General features: G+C 43.3%; 1 protein-coding gene across 8 annotated transcripts in view; it reads right to left on the bottom strand.

Moving 5' to 3' along the window:
- The window catches only part of TMCC3 (transmembrane and coiled-coil domain family 3), a 276,327-nt gene that overhangs the window by 162,229 nt on the left and 92,287 nt on the right, over window positions 1-21,811 (bottom strand). The window contains exon 4 of one of the 8 annotated variants that reach the window (XM_020877922.2): window positions 677-749. The exons of the other annotated variants lie outside the window; for them this stretch is intronic. The gene's annotated coding sequence lies outside the window, so the exon portion shown is untranslated. The remainder of the gene's footprint in view (window positions 1-676; window positions 750-21,811) is intronic. 8 annotated transcript variants of the gene reach the window in all.

The raw sequence follows: 21,811 nt of genomic DNA on the forward strand, positions 1-21,811 counted from the left end.
ATGTTTGTGTGTGCATACATAGGATCTAACATTAAAATCTGAAGACAATCCTTTAAAGATGCTCGTACTTTTTATTTGCCTCTAAATTTACCTGAAGGATAAAATCAAAAGCTAATTAGTTTGATCCCACATGGCTCCATTGTGCTTAAGCCTTAAGGAAGATTATGCTTTAGAATTTAAGAATTTCCCTTTGGGCTTGTTGAAAGATGGAAATCCTGTCTCACCTTAAGACTCTGTAAGTGAACCAGAGTGGCTGGGAGACAGATATGGAGGAGGAACCAAGGAGACTGAAGGAGGAGCTTAAGCAGGAAGACCTAGTTTCACAAGCTGCCTCCCACTTAGGACACAGTGCTCTAGGGCAAGTCAATGTATCTGAGCCTCAGTTTCCTCATCTGTGAAAAGGGATCATACCTTCATCTACCAAGGAGGGACAGTGCAGAGATGAAATAAAATGAGAACTGTAATAGCAGCAACAATTCACTGAGTGCTTACAATGAGTCAGGCACTCTTCTGTGGAAATTACTGCAATGCACTTTACAAATACCAATGGTAATAACAACTTTATTGTTGGCCTTTACTGACAATTCATAGAGTTTCAATAAGCTTAGAGGACTTGGACAGGTTTCTTCCACTTTATTCTTAAAATCCCATACTGTTTGAGTACCAAAGGTCTTACCTCCCAAATGCCACTTTGAGTCCATTAGGATCTTCTTCCTGCCTGTCCTCTCTTCAAGGGAGCAGAGCAGAAACTGTACCAGAAGGAAGAGGACAGGGAGCCGATATATATTAGTCGAGGCACCAAACTTCCACAGCCAGAAACTTAGCCAAACGCTGGGTGTACAAAGACAATAAATAGGAGTAATGTTAAAATCTATCATTATGCTTTTCTCCATCTTTGGATTTGCGGGCTGATGGACTGGCAGTGGGCAGGGATGTGGAAGCTAGTGGTGAATGACCAGGCCCACAGCCCCCACTGGTTGCTGCCAACAAGCCACCTTGAGAAGTCAGGTGGAACCAGAGGCATTTCAGCCACTACCCTCCAGGGAACAGTCCGGCTGGGCACACACAAGGACTCAGACTCAGCATGTGGTCCGCTCATTCCGACCACTGGCCACTACCAGCCATACAAACTACACTTCCTGCTCTTCTCAGGGACCATTTTAAGGAGGGGGTGGAATGGGGATAGGGCTCTGAAAGACAGACACCTCCAGACAAAACCAAATTACCTAGACAGTCAATTTTAGTCGTTGGATGAGACGAGGCTATCGGGTTAGAATAAGATTTGGTTTTCCTCTGCTACTCAAGGAGCTCAAATGAAGCCTGAGTTCACTCTAGAAAACTAAGTTACACATTCTTTGCAAATACAAGTGGTAAGAGTAAGTCCAATATTAATATCCTGCAGCCCTCAGACCTGCTCTGGGAAAGGTTGTAATTATTTCCTCTGCCTGGAAGCTTTCCCCTCACCTTTTTGCACTCCTCTTCCTAGTTAATAGCTTTTTCAGATGCTTGCTTGGAACAACTTCCTGATGAAAACTTCCCTTGGAACACCACCCCCATCCCCCCAATCCACATCCCCAAAGTCAGGTCAGTGCTCCCCCTCCCCCCACGGCCTGTTCCCAAGCCTGTGCTCATCAAGGCAGGGTCCCCCTGTGTTTTAAGCGCTTGTTTATTTATTTATTTCTTTGCCTCTGCAGACTGTGTAAACTTTTCCAGTCAAGGACTGTGTCTTTTTCACCATTACATTCCTGGTGCCTAACACAGTGTCTGACAATACATATATGTTCAATACTGATTGACAAGTGACTCACCGATGACCATGCAAGGAATATCTGCTCCTTAGGTGACCTATTCCTTAGGTCAACAACTTGAATGTGGGAAGACAACTGTCCATCAGGGAACGCCGCGCACAATACAGAAGGGAGATGAGGAACCTGGGATGTGGCTGGTTAGAAAAGACCACGCTCATTGTGAAAAGGGTCCAGAACTAAAACGATGCTTTTGTTTTGTTATTTTTAGTGTAAGGCCAAGTACACGCCACACCTGGCACTTGGCCAAGCTCCGCCTCTAACTGGATGTGGGACTTGGCGCCAGCTCCTCATCACTTACTCAAGTTTCACTTTCATGTAATCCCATCATCAGAGCTTCAGGGCTCTTAAGGGATGACAGAGACTTAAAGAGACTTCTTTTAATTCTGTATTACACTGAAAATATAAAACAATAAAATGAATCATGCAGGAGCAGAATTTTGGACTATTTCTTTCCGGTTTTCTAACACGCACATAATCATCCTTTCTGTGTTACATATTCTAATGAGGTCCATGCCCGTGGACAGCTGCCACCTCTGGGCACTTCTGCTGCCCCTGCGTCATCAGCCCCCATTCACTCTGGGTCCAAGGGGGGCCATGGCATCTGCAGTTGGCTGTCCCCAGGGGCATCAGAGGGCGCACTGTCACTAGGGCTTTTCACATTTGTTTCCGGTTAAGTATTTTGTGACCAGCCTTTTAAGTGCTACTTAAATTTATTTTTTTGAAAAACAACAACAACAACAACAACAAGGGACTTTCCCTGATGGTCCAGTGGTTAAGAACCTGCCTTCCAGTGCAGAGCATGGGTGTTCAATCCCTGGTCAGGGAGCAAAGACCCCACATGTCATAGGGCACCTAAGCCTGCACAATGCAACTACTGAAGCCTGCGCGCTCTAGAGTCCATGCTCCACAAGGGGAACCTGCGTGCCACAGCGAGAGAGAAGCCCTGTGAGCTGCAACTGGAGAAAGCCTGCAGGCCACGACAAAGACCCACTGCAGCTAACTAAGCAAACAAACAAACAAAAGCATAAACAAGGTGAAGGGAACAGAAAGAACCCATGTGCCCCTCTCCCTTATTTCATATTCCCCCCCACACTCTATGTGTGTTGGGAACACTTTAAAGCAGACACCATGTATGAAGTCTTAAACACCATTTTTAACTGTCCCTGGGCCCTGAAGCTGCCTTTGGAAGGCACAGAACCTCAGAAACGCACAGAATGTATAGAGTACCAGCGGGTAAAGGCTGCTTGGGGATGTACACTCTCACAGATTCACGCTGATTTTTTTCTCACTGACCTGCACGAGGGGGAAACCTTCCAACTAACTGCTTAAAACCACACTCAGCAAACGCCTTTGCTCCCTGTGAAAAACTCAGAAGGAACCAGGCAATGTTCCAAAAGCACCAGACTCCAAACAGTAACACGCTGGGTCAAATGGACATCTCTGCCTGATACCCGGTCATTTCAATTGTCAGCTCTCTAGTCACTTAGTCTCCCTGCTTCATTCCACCTGGACAGTGGAAAGGCCCACCTGGTTCACTGACTGGCGCTGCCTTTTCTTCTTCCCCACAGAAAGAAAAGGGGAGTGTTAATTACAGGTGTCATGAGAGCAAGTGAGAGCAAGTGATCTTGTCTAGACACAGAGAAAGGGGGCTCTGGGGCCCAGGGGCTGAGCTCTCTGAATACTGACCCATTCAGGGACGGACACACAGACATAACTGGGGCTTGCTCAAGCACACAAAAGCACAAAATGAACGAATGAATCCATCAATCAAAACTAAAAAGGCTAGAGGCCCAGTGGAATGAATGCTGGAGCCAGGATCACCCAGGCCAAGTACTGGGAGCAATAAGTAAAATAAAACCTAAAAAATAACACAGTGAGTTTCAAAAATATACCATCTTGGGACTTCCCTGATGGTCCAGGGGGTTTGGTCGCTGGTTGGGGAACTGGGATACCACACACTGCATGGCATGGCCAAAGAAAACACAAAAAACCCAAAATATCAATTCCACATAAGAGTTACTCTCTTTTCTTCAACTTAACTTCTAAGTCTTGGTCCTTGGTAGAGTCACTTCTACACCACTAAAATCACAGCATATGGGTAGTTTCATACATGCTCCTCCTCACTTATTATACCAAACACATCCCCACATTGTCTGTCTTCCTCAGAATTATTTTACATAGCTGCATGGTTTGTAGGTATGCCTATAAATCCAAATGTAATTCTCTGCTCTATTCCTTTCCTCTTTCTTCAGTCATTCATCTTTTAGAAGTGAAGTGAAGTGAAAGTCGCTCAGTTGTGTCCAAGTCTTTGCCACCCCATGGACTATACAGTCCATGGAGTTCTCCAGGCCAGCATGTTGGAGTGGGTAGCTATTCCCTTCTCCAGGGGATCTTCCCAACCCAGGGATCAAACCCAGGTCTCCCGCATTGCAGGCAGATTCTTCACCAGTTGAGCCACAAGAAGCGGGGGGCGCAAAAACAGCTCTTTTGCCTCATCTCCATCCCGTTCTGCCACAAAGCGCCCAACCCCAGAGGTACCCCTGCCTCCAGGAACTAGCTTGTGCTTCCGCCTCTAGAGGCAACACTCTGCAGTCCACTCTCCACCTGGCCTATTCCTACCTCTGTGTAAGGGCTCAGATTAAAAGTCACTTATTCCAGGAGCCTTCCCTGACCCTCGTGATGACCTTAACTTTCTGGACTTCAAGGGTCAAGGTACTCATCACACTGTATTGTAACCATTTGTCTAATAGTCTGTTTGATCACAGAACCGAGCAGAAGTCATTTTTCTGAGCCCAATTAGCCAAGTGGTCTGGTCTCCCTTGAGCCTCAGTTTCCTCATCTGTGGGAGGGGATAATTATGCAGTCTCTCCCACCATTCACAAGGATGTTGTGAAAATCATATGAGGCAGTATTGCAAAGATTCTTGGTACAGCATAAAGGGCTATAAAAATGTTGATAATCATTACTGATTATACATCTGTACTTAATTCCAAGAGATAAAAAGCAGCCACATAATTTCAACTTTTTGAGGATCACAGATGAATAGTGACAGCCAACATTTACTGAAGGGCTCCCCTGGTGGCTCAGCAGTAAAGAATCCACCTGGCAATGCAGGAGACTTAGATTCAATCCCTGGGTCGGGAAGATACCCTGAGGAGGAAATGACAACCCATTCTTGCCTGGGAAATCCCACGCACAGAGGAGTCTGGTGGGCTACAGTCCATGAGTTGCAAAAGAGTTGGACATGACTCAGGGACTAAACAACAGCGACAGCACTTACTGAATGCTTATGGGCACCGTACCAGGCAGTTTATATACATCTTATCACTGTCTCCTCATGCAAATGAATGGGGTAAGACCTCTTACTATTCTCATTTTTCAGAGGCTCAGAAGACTAAATCACTTTCCAGAGGATACACTGTTTTAGAATAGGATGCTAAGAACTCATGTACGCCTCTCTTCAACAAATGGCCACACTCATGTCCCCAGAAAACAGTGCCCACAATTTCCAGAAGTTCATGTGTTCCCTAAAGCCCATATTCTGTGGGCTGAGCACTTGTTCAAGGCAGAAAAATGAATTCTGCAGAAAAGTTCAAAGATTTACACCCCTCGCAGTTCTGGGTGGTTATGAGAATAAAAACTGTGTCAGCAAGAATTCGAGAGCCTTGGGAACAGGTTGTAAATCCTGAGGTCTCACCAGACATTGTTGCCTTGGCAATTTAAGTCACTGGATGACTGAAGACTCTTGGCCCAAGAGCCAACTGGCATGAATACTGCACTCTGATAAATCAGGTGCTGGGAGAAGCTGATGGTACCAGCTGTCACCTCCAGCCACTAGCAGCAACAGACAGACACTTCAGGGTATAAATAGTTTCTGAAGACACTCACGGCTTGATGGAGCCCACAAACTGGAAAAGCATTTGCTAAACAGAATGTAAGCGGCCACAAGGAACCAGAGCGGGAGCAGAAACAAGAGTTTGTCGAACCATCTGGCTTTGGCCTCTCCTAATCTCAGAAAGGCTTTGGAAACTGCGAGGTGTCACCATGGGTGTAAGAAGTGCGTGTGGCTCACACCGAGAAGGGTGAGAGACAGCAGCCTGGCCACCAGGCATGGTGAAACCCATCCCTCTGCAGAAAAATCCCTGGGCCTGTGCCACAAGCCAAAATAAGCAATTAAAACATGAAAGCAATCTCGTGGGCCAGGCTGCATTTTTTCAGCGTGGCACCGCGTGGGCAAAGCCTCAGAGACCACCTGGGAATGGACTGAGATGAGCCAAAACGGTTGCCATGGTGAAGGCTCCCAGAATCAAGGAACAAAGGCTTAGAGAGTATGTGGCTTCGAGAAAAGCAGCCTGCTGAGTGGTGTGAGGTGTGATGGTCCTTGTTCCTTCGGGAGACAGAAAGGGAACGTGGCTGAGGAACTGGTTGAAGTGGGGGTCAGGGGGAGCAGCCTGAGGGAATTCCCCACCCCTGAGACCTGTCAAGTGTGGGACTAAGCACAAACACAAAGAAAGGAATCAGACACACACACAAGAAAGGTGCCAAGCAGCCCCCTAAATGTCAGAAAGGCAGACGCTGCCTTGAAACAGTTTGTTTTGCTTTTAACAAAGGGCCTGGGGTTCTTGTGGCAAGACTACTGGAGTGTCTTGCCATTCCCTCCTCCAGTACACAATGAGGGACAGGGAAGCCTGGCGTGCTGCAGTCCATGGAGTCACGAAGAGTCGGATACAACTTGGCGACCAAAAACTGAACAGCAATATCCTCTATCAGACATTATGTTGGTGCCCTGTAAGTTCAACTTCTATTAGAGCAAAGAGGAAGGAAATTATAGGCCCACGCATTTTTACCCTTTATTCTGGGACCCAGAAAATTCTGAAATATGAAAGCTTTTTTTCTAAGTGTGTGTAAATCAATCACTTGGTAACAAAAATCTGACCCCAAGTGACACATATTTATAGTCTTCCCTTCTAGCTGTAAGTCATACCACAGATATATCAACATGTCTGATCGCAGAGTGCAACCCCAGCCCCACTGGAGTTCTGATGCAATATAAGAGGTAATAAGCAAAGAATTTCCTTTAAAATTTCAGATAACTGATTATGGATATAGATCTTCTTTTCTACACATCAGTAAAAATCAGAGAAATGTTGGACAATTTGGGATGGGATGGATACAATCAAAAAGACATCTGCAAGATCTCATTTAGACTCTTTGAAGGAACGTGGTTTTGAGGCAATTTGCGTGTCCTCATAGGGTCCATGGACAAGTCTATCCTTATGTTCCAGCCCTAGTTTAGAGTTTACCTCTGATGATTAATTCTGTAAAACTCTACCTCTGCACCCAGATAAATCCAAAGCAACACCAGGCTTTTCATGCACACAGCAAAGTTCAGAAGATTTTCTACCATGATGGTATGGATGGTTAACAAGTCAGCCATTGCCTGCTCCTCTCCCAAAAGTGTGTGAGCTGAGGACTTGATTCCTTTCATCTCCAAGGGTCCATGATTTTAGAAGAGGAGTATAAAAAAAGCAAAGTTAAAGATGAGGTGTCTTCTCAAGGATTCAAAGAGTATTTTCAATGAATAAAGAGACTCCAAGCTTTTCTATCAAAATGATTTGCTTTTCCTATTTCACAGCAGAAAGATCATTTTGGGCACCTGGGGACAAGGAAAGAGAATTAAAAAAAAAAAAAAAAGGAGTAAAGATGGTTTATTAACAAAAAGACTCGGATTCAGAATCACACACTGCCACTTAAGAGCTGTGTGACCTTGGAAAGTTTACATCCCCGAGGCTGAATATCATCTGGAACCTGGAGGAAACAATACTTTCCTCGTAGGGTTTTTAGGAGGATGAAATAACACGGAAAACATTCAATATATGGTAGCTATTATTGTGGTTGCAATTAGATTCTGGAACTTGAACAGGCCTGGCCTCACTTCTTATTTCACCAGATTGCCTGACTCAGCAGAGTATAGGGAATACTGACTCCACAAGCACAGAGCCAGTGGCTAATAAACACACATAACAACAAATCACACTGGTAACCCAATCTCCCTCCACTAATAACTGCTTCCCAGGCCACTGCATTTGCTTTGTTAAAGAACTCAATAGGTCCTGAGGGCTATGAAATAAAATCTTCTAGAAAAGGGTGAGTTTCATCAGAATTAGAGATTCTGTTAAGGGCCTAGTACTATGGGAGGAATACATTCAAAGCCATCCTTTTTAAAGAAGGCTAAGCAGAAAAACCAGTCCATCCTAAAGGAAATCAGTCCTGAACATTCACTGGAAGGACTGATACTGAAGCTGAAACTCCCATACTTTGGCCACCTGATGCAAAGAACTGACTCATCTGAAAAGACTCTGACGCTGGAAAAGACTGAAGGCAGGAGGAGAAGGAAATGACAGAGGATGAGATGGTTGGATGGCATCACTCACTCAACAGACATAAGTTTGAGTAAACTCCGGGAGTTGGCGATGGACAGGGAGGCCTGGTGTGCTGCAGTCCATGGGGTCACACAGAGTCGGATACAACTGAGCAATCGAACTGAACTGAAGCAAAAAAACACACACCTAAGTAACTTGGCATGTTTTCTGAGGCTTATCTCACACCCTCCACTCAACCAGTCCTTTCAGGTGACAAACATTTACTGAGATGCACTATGTACCATATTAAGTGCTCGGGCACAAAAATGAAAAGATATGGCCCCTTCCTCTCAAAGAAATCAGGCTTGCAGGTGAGATAGTTGCATGAAATCAGTTAGTACTGTACATGCTGTCAGTGCTAATGAGAAACACAGGTTTATAAATGGACTATCTAAAACAAAGATCTTTTTGTATTTCCTTAATATATTTCCATAATGTTGAGATTTTATATAGTGCACATGGGTGACTTTAGAAATTAGGGGAAATAAAAACTTCACAAGAAAAATAAAGAGCTCAATGATGGAATGGTATGACTGATTATCTAACATTCAAATACAGGGGTGAATGCCAAAATTCAGGAAAGAACCAGAACTTTGATGGTACCCATGAGAAGAAAGGACAGCACCCCACAACAGCTGGAGGTACAAGTGACAAGTTAGGCTTCCCCAAGAAAATGGTACCTAAGGTACCATTTCTCACCTAAGGTGAGACAAGAACTGAGTGATAGTTTGCCAATGAGAGTGTAAACTGGTGTAAGTACAGCCCTTTTAGAGAGCAATCTGGGAATATCTGTCAGTATTTAAAATGTCAGGAACTTCCCTGGTGGTCCAGTGGCTAAGACTCTCTGTTCCCCATGCAGGGGGCCTGGGTTCAACCCCTGGTCAGGGAACTCGATCCCACATGCCACAAGACAGATTGAAGATCCCACCTGCCACAGCTAAGACCTGGCACAGCCAAACAAAATAAATATTTTTTTTTAAATAAAATGGGTAGACTCCTCCACTCAGATGTTCCTCTTCTACTGAGATGAATGACAGGAAACATACACAAAGTTCTGTGTTAAAAGATGTTTACTGCATCACTGTATACAAGATGATGATACTGGAAATAACTTAAGTGTCCAGTAGGGACACTGGATTGTTTAAATAAACAAGAAGGGATTGTTTAAATAAAGTAGGAGGTACACCAGAATATAACCATGAAAATATACAACTTACAAATAGCATATTGTTTTAAAAGGCAAGTTATAGAATAGCGTGATCTTATTTTTGTATAAATAATTTTATATATACTTCATTTGTATATGAATAGGAAAAGTCAGACAAGATATACAACCAGCCATATTAGGCCTATGAGAGCTGGTAGGGGAGGGAGAGGGGTGAGGAGAGGGAATTTCATTCTCTCACTTTCTCTATATTTACATTTTTATGACAGTGTTTTTCTTTAGTATTTAAAAAAGTTTTTAAAAAGTTTATTAACTGGACCGTTATTAGTATAAAAAAAGCGGAGATTTTAGAGAGTGTGTATTCAGAAACAGGCTTCCCTGGCAGCTCAGTGGTAAAGAATCTGTCTGCCAATGCAGGAGATGCAAGTTCAATCCCTGGACTGGGAAGATTTCCTGGAGGAGGGCATGGCAATCCATTCCAGTATTTCTGCCTGGAGAATCCCATGGACAGAGGAGCCTCATGGGCTCCGATAGTCCATGGGGCCTCAAAGAGTCAGACACGACCTAGCAACTGAGCACACATGCATGCATTCAGAAATAGATGATTGCTATTTGAATACAGGAGACACCTGAGTGCAGGTGATGGGATCTAGGGAAGACTTCACAGAAGAAGAGACAGAAATGAGGGGTTTTCCTTGGAGAACAGAGGACAGAGAGTGTGGAACGAGTAAACAGCACAAGAACAGAAGGACCGAGGGTACCTACTAAACAGATTAAAAACTGAATTCTCACTAAATTCCTACTATAACTTTATTTGGTAAGACGGAAAGCAGAGGGAGACAGAAGGTTGTTTTAAGCAACAGAACAATTTAAATTAAAATGCCAATTTACTCACAAATTATTCCATTACAAATACCAGTGATACATAAAAAGGGCTTTGAAAGCAATCCTGTAGTTCGTCCAAGATGAGTTTCAGACCAAACCCCAGCCTCTCCTTTCTCTTTCTCCCTGGTGGAGACTCACTTACCTCATTCCCTTTTGGGAGCCCAATCCTTCTCTCAGGAAGATCTAAGGTAAGTGGTTTATACTTCAGTGTGAACTTATAGTCATTCTTACCTTTCAACATATTTAAATTTTAGGTCCTAACTTCCCTGGTGGCTCAGATGGTAAAGAATCTGCCTGCAATGCAGGAGACCCAAGTTCAATCCCTGGGTCAGGAAGATCCCAAGAAGGAAATGGCAACCCACTCCAGTATTCTTGCCTGGAGAATTCCATGGACAAAGGACTATGGCGGGCTACAGTCCATGGTGTTGCAAAGAGTCAAACACAACTGAGCAAGTAATGCTTTCACTAAATACAAATCCTTAATTTAGAGATCCAATGTTTTTTAAAGCAACTATGAGCATCAGGCAACAGGTGAAGATAGAGGGAGAAGGTTCCTCATGGCCGTGGGTAAAGAGTCACCTACGCTTGGAAGCTAGTCTTTTTATGTCTAAACCACATGGAAACAGCCCTCTCAGAACTGTGAGCTTGGTCCAGGATCCATAGGTTGAATTCTAAAACACTGATGGAGTAGAGGTGGGGGAATATTACTCCCTTGCAGCACATTTCCTTAAAACACATCAGCAAACGAACTGAAGCTATAGCCATTTTCTGGTTAATTTAATCAACTGGAGACAAGAAAACTAGTGAATTCTGCTGAGAAAGTATCCCTCTGGTGGTTAAATGGTCTCTTGGGCTGTCCACATCCATCAAATTAATTCAATAACCCTAAGCTCTCATTTCACATAACCCTAAGCTCTCATTTCACATTGTGTTATATGAATATTACTTTGGCAGGTTCAATGCTGATGACCTAATAAGCATCTCACCAGCATTTGTGAATAGCTTGGCAGCTAAAAGGTCTCTTTCTCCCTTCCTAAAGGACGGTCTAAAACAATGTCCAAGGGATTCTGGGGGAAGTACCACAACTAGCACAGTTGAAACCCTGCCCCACTTTTAAACAGGGGCTTCAGTTACAAAAAGGCGATGGTTTAAAATGCTTTAAGTTGACTGTATGTTTCCCAATCCAAAAGATAAGTAATTTTAAGGCATCTGGCAATTGATAGGGAGAGTAAATATATGAGGGTTAATCATCCTACACTGCCCATATTTGGAACAATAATAAAAGGGAAAAATGAAAGAGCAAACATTTTTTAAAGTCCAACACTGCTAACAAGACTAACAAGTAACCATTTTTAACCTATCAGAAGGGCAAATTTTTTAAAAACATTCTTCCAAGGTGGGAGAGTATTTAAGAAAGCTGGTGCTAGGCTGTCGTGGTGGCTCAGTGGCAAAGAATCTGCCTGCCAATGCGGGATACACAGGTTTGATCCCTGATTCGGCAAGACCCCCCCCATGCCTCAGAGCAACGGAGAGTGCGCGCCCCAACTATTGAGCCTGTACCCTAGAGTCTGTGCTCTGCAGCAAGAGACGCTACTTCAGTGAGAAGCCGGAGTGCTGTGGGTAGGGTGCAGCCCCCATCTCCGCAACTAGAGAAGACCCCGCACAGAACAAAGACCCAGCACTGCCCAAAATAAATACACGCATACATACAATTATTTAAAAAAGAAAGCTGGTCCCAGTGAGAGTGTACTTCCTTTCAAAGAATAACTTGAAATTTTGTTCAAAACATCTTTTAATGTGCATACGCTATGATTCAGGTATTTCATGTCTAGGGACATATTCTAATAAAATAAACAAGTATACAAAGAAAGATGCACAAAGATAATCTTTGTAGTGATAACCTATAATAGTAGAAAGCTGTAAAAATCACAAATTTCCATTAGTAGTGAGCTGTGAGTAAATTATCTTATAAAATGGAATACTACACACGTCATTAGCACTGATAATATAGAGGCATATTGATTCATAAGTACATTCATAACATGCTATTAATGACAGAAGCAGGTTATAACACCATATATAGCATGAAATTTCACTTTTGTTAAGCAATACAGACATATAAAGAATATAAATTGAAAAGTGTTAAGCAATTTATACACACACACATCCTGACCTATAAATTGAAAAAGTATAATTCTCTTCAAAATACGCTAGCATAAGCAGTGTGATATATAGATGTGTGAGTTTTAGTTTCTGTCCTACAAGTAAGCAGTTATTTAGCATCTTAAAGACTTAATTATTTGCTGGGGTTTCCCAGATGGCTTAGTGGTAAAGAATCTGCCTGCCTATGCAGGAGACACGGGTTTGATCCTGGGTCAGGAAGATCCCCTGGAGAAGGAAATAGCAATCCACTCCAGTATTCTTGCCTGGGAAATCCCATGGACAGAGGATCCCAGCAGGCTACAGTCCATGGGGTCGCAAAGAGTCGGACATGACCTAGTGACTAAAGAACGACCAGAACTACAAATCACATGTTGACACCCTAGTGGTGTCTATTATAAGGCTTCAATTACCTTTATTCTCTGATCAATATCAGAGGGTTTGTCAATAGCCACAATGGATATTGGAAATGATTTTTACTGATAAAAAGACAGGTGTTGAAAATACATGGCTCAGCCTGAAATGTTACTCGGGCAACTCCGCCACGGTCTGGGTATGAGAATCAGACGAGCGCAGCTGCCTCTGTCCCTCCAGCTCGTGTGAAGGTGGGTTCTGTGGTGTGAGCAGCCTGTGAGGCTGGCTGAACCCCACGGCTGCGGCGCTACAACTGCCCGCCCCATGTGCTTCCATTCAAGGTGCTCCACTTACTGCCGAGAGGACCAGGAGCCGGGGGCTCCCCGGCAGTTCCCAGCATGGGCTGTGTGCCCATCTGGTGGTGCACATTAGTCCCTGTAACAGGATTTGGTTCAGAGAACGGCTTTTGATTTACCCTTCTACCTCTTCGGGAGGCTGTGGCAATGGCCTTTGCCATAGTCCTCGCCATGGTCCTCGCCTCCAGGGATCTGTAGTCATTAGAGGCTACTGACACCTTTATCAAGCATGACGTTGTTAATTGTGAACTACTGAACCGACTTTGGTCACTGTGCAACCAAGGCTGTCATACGCCGGAACTTCAGCAGTTACTGCCTACGAATGGTGGGACCCTGAGACTCCTGCCCACCCTTCTCCAAGGCGCTTTCTAATTTTTCCTGTAATCAACAGGCAGTATGTGTTTCCTAAGTAATAAATAAATAAAAGGAAACTAACTGCACGGACTGCACTGTCACCACCTGCTGGCAAACATTTAGAAGGACCACTCAGTTTAACGCAGACTCAACAGCAAGCAGCAGGTCTGAAGTTCTACTCATTGGCTTCAAGTGGTTTCCAATTCAGAAGTGTAACATTTGGATTATTCTGGGGGAAAAAAAAAATCACCTATTGTGATGGACAGCATACTTTAAAGTAGGAAGCTCTCTTTAAGCAAGCTATGTTAAAAGAATTCTGACTTTTCCAAAGAAAAATACAGTTCCATTGACCATGCTTTAAGTATAAAGAAAATCATACTCTGCTGGATGTAACATTATTCATTTGGTCATCTGTCGAATAGTCCACATGTTCCTAAGTGCATCCCTCCCAAATATCAATATGTAAAGCAAAGTATATGTCTACTGGACCCGTCTTCACAAAAACATCTATTAACTGATGACCATAAGCTGACGAACGAAAGGACAACTCACTCCAGTACTCTTGCCTGGAAAATCCTATTAACAGAGGAGCCTGGAGGGCTACAGTTCATGGGGTTGCAAAGAATCAGACACAACTTAGTAATGAAACAACAACTGTTGACTATAAGTTAGGTCTATATTCTATCAGATGTCAATCTGCATCACCCCTTGACTTTTTCCCATTGCCCTGTGGCATTCCCACGCTTCCATCAGCACCATCTATTGCCACAACTGTTTGGCACTGTCTGAACAGAAGGCGTAAAAACAGCCCTTACTACCACTACCCATGTGCTGTGTGATAATCTGGGAGTTTACTTCACAAGGCACCATTCCCCAAACAAAATGTTCTCCTTTGTGCCGTCATTCATTCTTTTCTTACCACAGGATGGCATATCTTCACCTTTGCCTCTCCACCCCACGCCATCTTCTTGAGGTCTGTATCAAATGTCAGTAAAGCCTTGTTTAATTTATCCCCCAAGAAGTAAATGTTTCTTGTTCTGTGGTCTTGGAGAACTGTGTTGGTCTGTTTCTAGCAGTACTTCCTTCCTCCTAAATTACACGATACTGTTGCAAACATGAGTGGTATAAACCAGCAGACATGGACACTTAGCACTCACAGAGCATCCCCCGCCACCATGATGTTTGACGGGGTGCCGTAAATATCCACTGAGTATTTGCCAAGTTGAAAGTGTGAACCTTTGATTACATGGCTCAGATCTAAACAGCCACTGACTTGGATATGGGTGAGCACACTCTTCACACACATACAAACACACATATACACCATGGATATAACCAGCTCAGGTGGTGAGAGATGATAGCAACCACAGTAAGAATGTCACCAAGGTCAGCAGCTTCACATGCAAAGCCAAAACACTGGCCATGGGCTACACCCAGTTTAAATCATTTTAAGGATCTGGTTCTTTGGATGTTTTTAATCAGGGGGTCATCAAAATGGACTCAATTAGTAAGGCTATAATCTCTCCAGTCTTAATATATCTTCTGAATTTCTAACAGGAATATCAGTATCTTAGCCTCAGTGTTCAGGTTCTGTAAGCAAAGCGAATTCCGCACAGCCACAGGCGGCAGGAAAAGGCAGCAGTCACAACAGCTCCACAACAGGACAACCTTTCCCCAGGCTGCTCTCTGGGTAACAGAGCCTCCTGTGGCACGGGCCACAGGAGACCGCCTCCCTCTCCCTGCCAGTCTCTGTTCTCTTCCATGCCCGACTCCCACCACCCCTCCTCAGGGAACAGGACATCTATCCTGCCAGCTCAGGTTCGCCCCATTCCACCCTGTCCTCTCCAACAGAAGAGGATGCTGCAGGGACACCCACCCCACCTCCGACCATCTCTCTCTCCCATTACACCCCTCACACACCATTCATCATTTCTATAACTTACTTACACATCCTCTTTCATTATAAATATGTTACTTGGAATCCTTGCTTGAAATGAATGGAAAACGGACAAATCCTTTTAACAGAGAGGATGGGGAGCAAGGGTCCACAGTGAGCGCGACACACACACACTCAATGGTTGTTCACACAGAGGGCACACAAGATTCTCCCTGCAACTGTTAAATCCACTCTCCACACTGGAAGGGACTACAGCGGTCCTCTAATTTGGGTAGTGCCCAGACTTTCGGATTCCAAGGCAGGTGCAACTGTCTCCCCCACACGATCATCCTACATAATTAAAAGGGAAGGAACAATATGGAGCTGCCAATACTCTATTTTACCAATTTTGGGACTTCTTAAAAGCACCATCTCTTTTGGAAAAGGATACTTTAGTATCACAAAAGAACATGCTACCAGAATGACAATGACTAAGTTTAGCTTTATGAAACTGACTTCATTGCATTTCCTCTGTCATGGACCTAAGCTGGTTTGGGGATGGACTAATAGGAATCAATGACCTAGATTGTTTTTGTTCCAAAATTTCAGATCCTGAAGAACCAAAGTTTTAGATATTCAAGATATCATATCAAACTGTACATTATTTCCTTAATATTTTTGATTAAATAAACTCACATTTTTAGTTTTATTTTAAAAGAAAACTGTGGATCATGTCCATAAAGGAAAAATCAATATCACTTGCCACAAATAAAAGCAACCACAAATGAATGCAATAAAAACAAAACATGTTATTAAATTCCAGCTAGATACTATTGCCTGCTCTCTCTCTGCACTGCCAAGGGAGATTGGCAAGTGTTAGAGCAGTTATTAAAGACTATCATTAAAAAAGCTTTCTCTTTGACAAAATCAGAAGGGCTGAAATTAAATTGAAAAGAAATTACTTTCACACAAGGTGATGCAATATTATTTAGTGATAGATCCAGGCTCCATCTAAAATCATCTCTAGTGGTTCATGTCCTACTCAAGAGGCATACTAATCAAGACACTTTGGTGGCTGAATCTCATTCATTCATTCATTCATTCAACACACTTACTGAGCACCTACTATGTTCCAAGCATTGTACACAACAGAATGAACAAAACAAACATAACACGTTTGCAAAAAGCTCACCTTTCAGTGGTGAAGCCTACATTAAACAAATGGTGACATAAAGTATATTTGTGGGGACTTCCCTGGTGGTCCAGTGGTTAAGACTCCATGCTTCCACTACAGGGGGTATAGGTTTGATCCGTGGTCAGGGAATTAATATCCCACCTGCCACACAGTGCAGCCAAAAAATGAAAAAAAAAACTCAAAAAAGTATATTTGTGCTGTTTTATATAAATATATGTAGATACATGTAAGATATATAAAAATATGATAAGTATGTGATAAGGTTGTATACACACGCATGCACACACACACACACACACACACAAATATGCCTTTATTTGGTAAGTGCTATAAACAAAAAAGGGCTTCCCAGATGGCACTAGTGGTAAAGAACCCACCTGCCAATGAAGGAGATATAAGACACAAGGGTTCAATCCCTGGGTTGGAAAGATTCCCTGAAGGAAGGCATGGCGACCCACTCCAGTATTCTTGCCTGGAGAATCCCATGGACAGAGGAGCCTGGCGAGCTACAGTTCATGGGGTCGCAAAGAGTTGCACAGAACTGAAGTAACTTAGTATGCATGCATAAAGGAAAAAAAAAACAAGGTGTTGTGGTATAGTTTTATTAGTAAGACTCTCTTTAAACAAGAGGTTCAGGAAAAACCTATGTGAAAGTAAGAATTAGGTTGAGCCTACAGGAAGAGCAAGATTTAGCCTGCTGAAAGTGTCGGGGGGTGGGGGAGAATGCCTGGGGCATTCTAGGCAGAGGTAACCATGGTGTAGACAAGAGCTTGGTTCCTCTGGGGAACCAGAAAAAAGAAGCATGGTTGGAGTGCAGCAAGTAGAGGAAGCATGGGCTAAGCTGTTTCCCAGCCTCTGTCTAGTGACCAGAACCTTTCTACCTCTCTCTGCAAAGATCTCTTCCATCCTTGCACGGCTCCCCAGAAATGTCTCCTTATACTAAAGCAAAACCCATCTCTCTCCCTCCTTTAATGAGTTTACATATTAACATAGCAGTTCAACCCTTTGCCTCACAGACAGAAAAAAAATCAACCCTTCTTTCACATGGGAGCCCATTACACATCTGCAGAGAGCTAGCATGTTACACCTGAAGCTTCTCTTCCAAATTAGACAACACCCAAGTTTCTGCACTACATATGGTCTGTGTCACTCTTACGTGGAAGGTAGATTTTCCAAGGCCCTTTTCTGTTACGGTATTAGAATTTCCCTCTTCATATCCAAAGTTTGTTTTCAGCCTTGGGTATTCTTTTATTTTGCTGTTTCTAACAGCTTTTCTGGATAACACCCAAATAAGTTATGGTCAGGCCTGAGTTTCTTAAGAACTGGGAAATCTCGAATGTATACCATCATTAATATTTATTTCTTCTTTTTTTTCATTTATTTTTATTAGTTGGAGGCTAATTACAATATTGTAGTGGTTTTTGCCATACATTGGCATGAATCAGCCATGGATTTACATGTGTTCCCCATCCCGATCCCCCCTCCCGCCTCCCTCCCCATCCCATCCCTTTGGGTCTTCCCAGTGCACCAGCCCCGAGCACTTGTCTCATGCATCCAACCTGGGCTAGTGATCTGTTTCACACTCGATAATATACATGTTTCAATGCTATTCTCTCAGATCATCCCACCCTCACCTTCTCCCATAGAGTCCAAAGGTCTGTTCTATATATCTGTGTCTCTTTTTCTGTCTTGCATATAGGGTTATCATTACCATCTTTCTAAATTCCATATATATGCATTAGTATACTGTATTGGTGTTTATCTTTCTGGCTTACTTCACTCTGTATAATGGGCTCCAGTTTCATCCATCTCATTAGAGCTGATTCAAATGAATTCTTTTTAATGGCTGAGTAATATTCCATCGTGTGTATGTTCCACAGCTTCCTCATCCATTCGTCTGCTGATGGGCATCTAGGTTGCTTCCATGTCCTGGCTATTATACACAGTGCTGCTATGAACATTGGGGTGCACGTGTCTCTTTCAGATCTGGTTTCCTCAATGTGTATGCCCAGGAGTGGGATTGCTGGGTCATGTGGCAGTTCTATTTCCAGTTTTTTAAGAAATCTCCACACTGTTCTCCATAGCGGCTGTACTAGTTTGCATTCCCACCAACAGTGTAAGAGGGTTCCCTTTTCTCCACACCCTCTCCAGCATTTATTGCTTGTAGACTTTTGGATAGCAGCCATCCTGACTGGCATGTAATGGTACCTCATTGTGGTTTTGATTTGCATTTCTCTGATAATGAGTGATGTTGAGCATCTTTTCATGTGTTTGTTAGCCATCTGTATGTCTTCTTTGGAGAAATGTCTATTTAGTTCTTTGGCCCATTTTTTGATTGGGTCATTTATTTTTCTGGAATTCAGCTGCAGGAGTTGCTTGTATATTTTAGAGATTAATCCTTTGTCTGTTGTTTCATTTGCTATTATTTTCTCCCATTCTGAAGGCTGTCTTTTCACCTTGCTTTTATTTCTTCTTTTATGTCTCTTTCCCACATCTTGGAAGACAAATTTCATTTGTAGGGGTGGGATAAGGACCTTTTTCAAATAATGGAGTGGCAACAGATTCTGATCTAAACTGAATTCAAAGATATCATTCTCAAAGCTTGCGGTATAAAAAAACACACAAGTTATTCTTGCTCAAACTGACCATCTATTTATTTGGAAGACTCTGGGAAGGTGCATGTAATGCAAGAAAACTGCTCTGGATTGCTTTACCTCCAGCCCCAGATTCCCCAGAAACTAGGGCGAGGTTACAGGGACGGTGCTGTGTAAGCAGGGCACTCCGCCAAGCAGGGCTCACATATCTCCACTTTAAGACTGGAGTGGAAAAACAGACCAAAACTGTCATGAATAATGCATCCTTGGCATGCTGGATGAAAGTTAAGTGGCCTTTAACACAATTTATCCAAATAAATTGGCATCTCTCAGTATTCCTACCCCCTTCCTCTCTGCCCTCTCCCCTCTTATCATATTAGGTCCAATTTCGAGCTGTTTCCTGTTGCAAGGTGACTTGTCCCAGGCAAGAAGGGTTGCTTCCACGTGATCTCTTATTCCTGAAGCTTCTTTCACTCTGTGGCTGTCACACTGCCCATTACCCCTTCATCAGGTGAGGCCCTGTGGTCTGAGGAAAAGCAGAAGAAATTCAAAGGTGATGAGCTGTTTCTTCCCTATCAGTCCGTAATACCTTCGGGGTAGGTAGTCAGAGATACCGAATAGAACAAAGAAAGTCTATCTTCTCATTAGCCTGCCCATCACAGCTCTCCTTCAGCATGTAATCCGAAGAAGTACCACGCAGGAAAAAAAGTCGTCACATATGAGTAAAATTGTATCACCAATAGCATTGAAGCTCAGTGGATTTAAGTGACAGATGAAAGGGCTTCTCTGTCTCACCAGAAGCATCTGACATGTAAAGCTGTAGGGAACAGTGTTCCCATTAAATTACCAACTCCTAGAGGGCAGAGGGGCTTCCCAGGTGGCACTAGTTGTAAAGAACCCACCTGCCAATGCAGGAGACATAAGAGTTGCGGGTTTGATTCCTGGGTCGGGAAGATCCCTTGGAGGAGGGCATGGCAACCCACTCCAGTATTCTTGCCTGGGAAATTCTATGGACAGAGGAGTCTGAGAGGTTACAGCCCATGGGGTCGCAAAAAGTCAGACACCACTGAGCGACTAACACTCACACCTTTTAGCCCAGTGCTCTTTCTTCCACTACACCCTTCCCTTCCCTGAAAAGACACTGTTTTGGTGAGACTCTAATTTTTTTTCCTCTTTCCTTTTCTTTATTTTAGTGCTTTTATATTTGATGTTTAAAATCATCTTCAGGAAAATTCTAGGGGTAAAAGTTAAAGTGTGTTTGTGTAAATTGACACCAGTTGCTATCTAATTCCCCAATCTTAGTCACTTAAGACAATCGATTTTCCCCCTCACTCATATAAATTCCCAAATGAGTCTTCTTTTTTAAAAAATTGGAGTTTAGTTGCTTTACAATGTTGTGTTAATATCTGCGGTACAGTGAAATGAATCAGCCATACATATCCATATATCCCTCTTTGTCACCACGGAGCACTGCGTTCCCTGTGTTAGAGAACAGGTCCTCATTAGCTACCCATCTTATACATGTGTGTGCTCGGTTGCTCAGTCACGTCTGACTCTTTGCTACCTCAAGGACTGCAGGCTCCTCTGTCCGTGGAATTTTTCAGGCAAGAATACTGGGGCAAATTGCCACCTCCTACTCCAGGGGATCTTCCCAGCCCAGAGATCGAGCTCACGTCTCCTCCATCAGCAGGCAGATTCTTTACTACTGTGCTACCTGGGAAGCCCATTTTATACACAGTTGTGTATATATGTCAATCCCAATTCATCCCACTCCCTTTTCGCCCCTCTGTGTCCATCTGTTTGTTCTCTATGTCTCTGTCTCTATTTCTACTTCACAAATAGGTTCATCTGTACCACTTTCCTAGATTTTTAAAGTCTGCAACCCAATTTAAAAGCAAACTATGCCATCCAGTAAGCTTATTTCCTTAGAAGACATTATTTTAGAAAGTGCAAAGCAGAATATAATTTAAAAATCATTAAGAAAAACACCCTCTGCTGCTTTCATAGCAAAACACTTCTCCACTCCTTGCTGACAGATGACTTCAAAACAGCCTCTGAAAGGAATCTTAACAACTGTGAGCAGCTGAATAGAGAACATCACAAAGAAAGGAGGATTTATTATGCATTTGTTTGCTTCTCAAGAAGTAAGAAGACGTAAGAGAGATTTTCTGGGGGCTCATCTTCCCCCAAACTTTTATTGATGCATGAAGTTTAAACTCTTTACTGTAAAAATTTCAAATACACAAAAGAGAGACACTAAGAGGTAAAGTAACTCGTTCAAGGTTGCCCAGCAGCAGACAGCAGAGGCAGGATCTGAACCCAGGTCTAGTTGACGCTGCAGTCCAAGCGCTTAATGGTGCTACCACCCTACCACCTCCTGTTGACATGTTCATTGGTTCCAAAGTACAGGTGAAGGTTAATGTCTTTCTGAATCTAGTGTGTGTTGAGGATGGGAATAGATGGGAAATGACAGAAGGAACTCTCCTTCCCAAAGTCTGGGGAAATCCCTGGAGCAGACAGGGATCCAGACAACAACTTACAGCCGTGACCTCAAGGGCATCAGCCTTCCCAGACCTCACCTGGAACCACAGTTACCAACACCTATTCTGGGATGTCCCTCTAACCAGCAGGCCACTCCAGGC

The sequence above is a fragment of the Odocoileus virginianus genome, chromosome 24, assembly GCF_023699985.2.
Source record: "Odocoileus virginianus isolate 20LAN1187 ecotype Illinois chromosome 24, Ovbor_1.2, whole genome shotgun sequence".
NCBI classification, from domain to species: domain Eukaryota; kingdom Metazoa; phylum Chordata; class Mammalia; order Artiodactyla; family Cervidae; genus Odocoileus; species Odocoileus virginianus.